Source organism: Sinocyclocheilus rhinocerous, unplaced genomic scaffold, assembly GCF_001515625.1.
Source record: "Sinocyclocheilus rhinocerous isolate Xijiao unplaced genomic scaffold, SAMN03320098_v1.1 scaffold921, whole genome shotgun sequence".
NCBI lineage: Eukaryota > Metazoa > Chordata > Actinopteri > Cypriniformes > Cyprinidae > Sinocyclocheilus > Sinocyclocheilus rhinocerous.
This window is the reverse complement of record NW_015640057.1, coordinates 390,760-397,665: the sequence shown is the minus strand read 5'-3', so window position 1 is coordinate 397,665 and position 6,906 is coordinate 390,760.

Genomic DNA, 6,906 nt, shown 5'->3' with positions numbered 1-6,906 from the left:
TAAAGCTGCTTCCTCGATTGCTCTGTTAATTAAAACTTGGTCATCAGTAAGTGTGAAATCAGTCTCTCGTGACACTACTGTGGGTCGAGGTGGTGGAACGGCACTTAGAAGTGAAAGATTTTGTTGAGATCTGGTAAACTGCTTGGTGTTCGATGAACACAAGTTTCTGCTTGCAGGAATGCTAGTTTGTCCTGGTTGAAAGAAGTATTCCATTTCAGGGACACTTTTAAAAAAGTATTTTCCTTCAGCAACATTGAGTTGAATTCCACTTAGGAAAATAAATTCCATGCCTAAGACTGCTCCATATGTCAATGACGTTGAAGTAAGGACTACTGCCCTCCCTGAAAAACTCATTATCATAATCATGAAGTGTAATCATAACATAGATCCAACCTAGTGGAACTTCAGCTTTGCCATTCGCCAAATAGAGTGGTCCCGAGGTCCATGGATGAAGACTCTCTTGTGGGGTAAGTTCCTTCCACAAGCTCTCATGCAGTAGGGTGCAACTGGAACCTTTCCAGGCACCAATGTTGATAGGAATGGCAAGTTGTTGTGGTACTGTACATCGGGTGCTATCTATAACATAATTATTTTTTAATGTAGTTGCTGTCTTTGTAGCCGAGACTGCATTGCTGGTGGGTAGACCGTCTTGATTTGAACTTTGATTTGGCTGTGGTCTCTTGCTTTGAGAAGGTTGCCACTGTTGAGATGACTGATTTGAAGATGATGAGAATCGAGGACAGTTTACCAAAGGATGATGACCTTTACACCGCCAACACTGAACTGAAGCCTTGTCCATCTGCAAATTTATAGGTACTCGTGGTGACACAGATTGCGGTTTATGGTGTAAACTGCTTTCACAGCATTGTTGCTGCTCAAAGTCTTTCTCCAATTGATATTCTTGCTTCACCAACGCCTCTATGGTGAATACTCTGCTGCGGAGCTGGCTGGCAAGGTGAGGTTTATTATTCTTCAGAATCATCTTTACTATTTCCCTTTCAGTCAAAGTTGACTTCCATCTCTTGCACAAAGCTCTGTAACAAAAAGCTAAATCTCTGATGGGTTCATTTTCTCCTTGAGCTCTTGTTCTAACTCTTTCAGCCAACTCATCTTTGTAGTCCTCCGAGAGAAATGCAGAGAGAAAAGATGCCTCAAATTCAGTCCAGGTGAATACAGAGGTATGTTCAACTTCCCACCAGTCACGAGCGGTTCCATACAGGACTGTGCGGAATGCAGCTAAAAGATCCGCATCTGGTAAAGGATATAATGCCAGAAAATCTTGGCATCGAGTCAGATAATTCAGTGGGTCTGTATCATCAGTAGGCTTTCCAAATGTGGGAAAGGTGAGTCTTAGATGATCACTTTTGGTTATGGAAGTGGGTATATCCATAGTAGTAGGTACTGAGCTTGATGATGCTTGCATGGTGGAAGATGAAATTACGGTTTGTGGTTGAGAAGTCATCATCACTTTTATCTGTGTTTGAAGATTTTTAGACAGGTCTAACTGAAACTTTTGAGTGTTACTGCACATTTGTGTGCAGTCCATTTGGGTTTTGCATTGATGAAACTCTTTTGTTAGCTGCTTTTGTCTGTCTTTCAGACTCTGGAAAGTGGATTTGAGGTCCTGTTGAACTTCTGCTTTAAGCTGTTGGATAAGGAAATGCACTTCAGACACAACAGTAGCCCCCCCTTTGTTTAATTCCTCTACGATCAAACGTTTTGTGGCTTTAGTCCACTGATCCATCTCCGTCTCCATCTTTTGTTGGTTATCGGCAATGCACTTGAATAACTGTTTCTGATTATCCTCCATTTTAGCTATTGCAGTTAACATTTGAGTTGAATGTTGAACAAACTTATCTTTTACCTCTTGGGTGAGTTCTGAAACTGTGATCTCTTGTCGCTGGATAAATGGCTTTAACGTGTCCAAGTCTCCTTGTACTTGTTTAATCAGTTGTTGTATCCCTTTGCCAGGTGTTTGTAACTCACGTGGTAACTCCTGTTGTCCCACAGATGAAGACGACTCAGGGGTGGTACAAATCTGCATGGAATTTACATTCGGATCCCAGGGTGAGGTTTTGCACTGGAGTGCTGCCAGTCAGAATGGATGACACAAACTGCACTTGGGTTCCAGGTTGCGAAGTTTTGGGTATATGCATGTGAGATGATAGGGACTGATGGCTGCCAGCTGGGAGTTTCCACTTCAGGTACTATTAGTCAGTGTGTGAAGTGTAAAAATAAAAATCAGTAAATAGTAAATGGTCTGTGTGTCTTTTGTTTAGGATCAAAATAACAAACTGGGCCAAAAATAACAAACTTGGGCAAAATAGTAAATTGTAATGCTCTTTAACTTGGGCAAAATAACAGAAAATTACAAATGTACAATTATAAACCAATCAATTTGACAATGAACCACAGGTCAAAAAAGTGGTAAATCACCCTCAAATTCGGCAGTTCAATTTACAGATGCACAACATACACATTAAAACCACACATTGAAGCATTTCGTAGGTATTGAAGCTAGGTTGCACAATTTAAACTGCAGAGTTTACGTTTACAGTAGGCACAGTTCAAGAGATCATACACATCCCCAACTTCACAGTTTGTTTGGGGGATCAAAACCGTTCAGAGCACAGAAAGACAAATATTTTCCACAATTTAAATTCAGTTCACAGGTTAAATATATTCAACTTAATTTGATTCACTCCCTTCAGACTTCAAAGGTAATAAACAGTCACTTATTTAATCTCAATTACTTAAGATGTCTGTTTAATCTTAGTTCATAGTCCCTGTTTGGGCGCCAATTCTGTAAGGGTGGTGCATCTGGCTTTCTACATTACCAGATCATTTTTATTTATTTGTGTTAAGTTCGGGCACCAGACAAGGTTAAATCCCTGTCAATGTACTTGAATCCGGATAGCTCAATAAAAACCACCAGTTACAAATAAAGAAACCAGAAAGGAGATGAATCAAATCAAAACCCAGGAAACATTATTAATTACATTTAATATAACATTATTAATTTCAAGCAGCAAAACCCATAAAAAAATATAGACCCAACATAACCATATGTTTTGCCATATTCAAATAACAACCAACATTCAGAAAGAAAAAGAAAGGGCAAACCAATCAACAATTAAACTAAAAAAAGTAAAAAAAAAATTTTAAAAAAACATAATAAAATCGCGGAAATGGTAATGAATTGAATTGTCCCTGTGATCGTACTTGATTCCAATCACAACCAGTCTCTGTTATGCACCAAGAGCTTGTAACACTCCAAAGAGAAAGGAAAAATTGAAATCGCATCATATGACCCCTTTAAGCACATCTCATGACCACATCGAACACTTACAAAATGAGCAGATGAAATGGAACAATTTCACAAAACGGTAAAACATTAAAAAAAACTAAGAAAACGGGTTTGTGTAGGTGGGAGTGCGTGTATGTGTGTGAACCGCAAATGGGAATTTCATGAATGGCTTGTGTGTTAATGCGTAATGTGATTGGGTTAAACTTGTACCCCGTGCCACTGGTCTTCGTTTGGAGTATTTTGGAATTCAGGTAAGTACTTGCAGCATAGACCGGAACAATCACTGTGGCACCATCCATCCGAAAGCACAGACCCGTGCCGGCTGCCGAACCAGAGAAACGGTGATTCACCGCAGCTTCCACGCCCACAGCGACATGCCGTCAGCTCCAGGTAAGTATAATCCACTCATTCAGGCCACTGCTACTCGTCTCCAATTCCACCCTCCATTCCAAAACAGACTCACTCTCCCACAGTAGCTCAACGACTCACTTATAGCACGCCGGTTCACTGGTTGCACAGTAGCACACTGTCTCTCACACCATTCTCAAACCGAAGCCGCGCACACACCTCAGGTGCGACCAGACCGCTCACACACATCTTCCGCTGACGTCACTCACACATTTCCATGCTCACGTCACCAAAGATTGTGCCACTCCCTCTGTCTTCTTCTTCTATTGACCTTTTATGGCGGTTGGCAAACAAACGATAGGTGCATTCCCGCCACCTACTGGGCTGGAGTGTGGACCCTTGATATCAGGAGGAATCTATATATACATAAAGAAGAAAAGAAACACACACACACACACAAAATCCTTTCCTAAGTTCTATAAAACAGCTCTACTTTCTTTAAATACCTTATCAGTGCATCATATATTCTATTATGATTTCCTCCATTATGTTGCAGATTTTTAAGTGAAAAATTACCAATTTCCATTTCTCTTAATTCTTTCATCAGTCATGCCCTTTCTCTTTCTCAGCACAATAGAGTAGTACATGCTCTTCAGTTTCTGCTGCCCCACACTTACTGCAATTCCCGGACTCATGTTTATTCATTCTATATAGAGAGTGATTTAGAGCTGTGTGCCCCAATCGAAGTCTGGTTATGACTGTATCCTCTCTCCTGTTTCCAAAATTCCCTCTTTCATTTCCAACTTGATTTTGAATATGGAAAAATGTCTTTCTCTTTCCCCCTTGTTCCAAATTTTTTTGCCATTTCCTTTTAATAATTGTCCTAATTTTAGCTTTAAACTCTTCTCTGCTTAGTGGGATATTCATCTCTATATCTGGTAGTTTCAGCGCCTGCTTTGCCAACTGATGAGCTTGTTCTTTTCCATCCACTCCCACATGTGCTGGAACCCAAATAAAAAACATATATAGTCCTAATTTATCAACTATAAATGCTTGAAAGAATTTCATATAAAATGTCTTGTCTTGATGATCTCCCTCTAATGAGGCTTGACAATACTGAGGGAGAGTCTGAGCATATCACTGTACTAGTTGGTCGATTCTCCTCCATCCATTGGATCACTCCCTCTGTCTTGAAATGTTCCTCTTTTAATAGCTGATAGATGATTAATTGTCAGTTTTAATTTGTTGGCAGGATAGCACATTAATAGTGGCGCCGTATTACGTTCCGCCACATTACAGATTACAAGTTACCCTGTTTAAATGTAATAAGTAGTGTAACTATTTCATTTACTTTATTAAATTCATTTAACTGATTACATTTGATTAATTTTGATTACTTTTCTAAATTTCTAACAAATATTTTCAACTGTTAATCAATTTCAAACATTTAAACCAGGCAGGGTTAACCTTACAGTAGTACTCAACACTGATTACTGTCAGACTTTCAAAATCCTTCATCACTCGAATTAAGATTATAATCATTTAATTTTAAAACCCAACCACCACAGAATCAATGCCAAACCACATTCTGCCCAAATGTGCCCAGAACAGAGCATGGTTGCATAAGCAGAGAGTGCATGGCCTGCTTTTCCAGTCTCGATTGAGAATGTGTGGTGCATTATGAAGTGCAAAATTAGGCTATTGAAGGCCCCGTTGCACAGCTGAAGACATGCATAATGGATGAACAGAGGAGCATTTTGCTTGCTAAACTTAACCAACCGGTGTCTTCAATGCCTAGATGCTTAATAAGTGAAATGACTCTTTGTTTTTTTTTTGCATTTTCCATACTGTCCCAACTTATTCAGAATTAGGTTGTACCACTATTTTCATGACTATTAAAGGTGCATTCAGTAGTTTTCTAGCTAGCATTAACATTGCTGTACCACAGTGGTATTAGACACTGCACTGCCATCTATCAAATTACACCAATAATGAGTTTTAGGCTGCGTCCGAAACCACATGCTCTCTGTTGGTATGTTTACATGACAACGATTGTACTAAAAAGTGAGAGGTTTTGCCTTTGCTTTTTTATTTTATTTTACATGCAACAATGTTGTCTAAACAATCCCCATTAACACGTATCCATGAAAATGACCAAAAACTATGTATTATGCATGGCAAGCCAGCAGTTGGCTCCAAAAAACGTATTTTTAACAGTATTTTACTGTACAATTACATTAAATGTAATTACATTTATTCACCGAATATAGTATGGAAACTTACTGTTAACCAGTTAATAGGTTTTTACTGTATTATTTTTACAGTCTTTTACTGTTAAAATCACAATAATTTTTTACAGTGTACGTATTCCTATAGACTGAGCATGTAATACGCATGAGTATGATGTCAATGTTTTCACAAATTCACATTGTTGTAGTTTACACAGAGATAACGGTATTGTTTGCAAAAATGTGCACTTTGAAGCCCGTTTTCACACGTTTGCGTTTTCCGGCTCCCAAAACTCTTGTGTAAATACATGGACAAAATGCATAAACACCCCCTGGGTAGGTGCTGAATAAGTAATTACATTCAATTCGATTCAATTCAAGTTTATTTGTACAGCGCTTTTCACGATACAAATCGTTGCAAAGCAACTTTACAGCAAATTAAGTTTCTACAATATTTAGTGGTAGCTTATCAGTGGTGATTGTCAGTTAATGTACATATGGCAGAAATGTACGGAAAAATCAATTAAAGACGTAATCAAACAGACGATGAACACTATTAACAGCAATTATATGGGGTGGAGTTATATTTAATAGACCTGAGAAACATTGTTACTGTACTGAAAGAGTTCAGTAAATGTGCTTTGAATGAGGCTGCATTATGCACAGTCTGAATTTAAAACTGAAGCAATTGAATTAACAGAAAACAATGCATTACAATAAAATCTACAGGTATTAATCCTCATGGGCAAGTAGCAAATTAATATTGAGGATACAGTATGAAACTGGGGTACAGTATAGGTGAAGTGAATCTGTTCTGTTTGACTGTTTTGCATTAAAGAGAAAATGCTGCATGACTTTTTCATTATTTCAATTATAGCATGCATGATAGAGCCCCTCTCTGACTCTTTGCAGCAGAGTCAGAAGTGAGTCATTCCTCCTCACCCAGTTTGGAGCTCAATCCATATTCCAGACCTAAAGCTCCAGGCAACTTTAAAGGGGTCATATGATGTTGCTAAAAAGAAC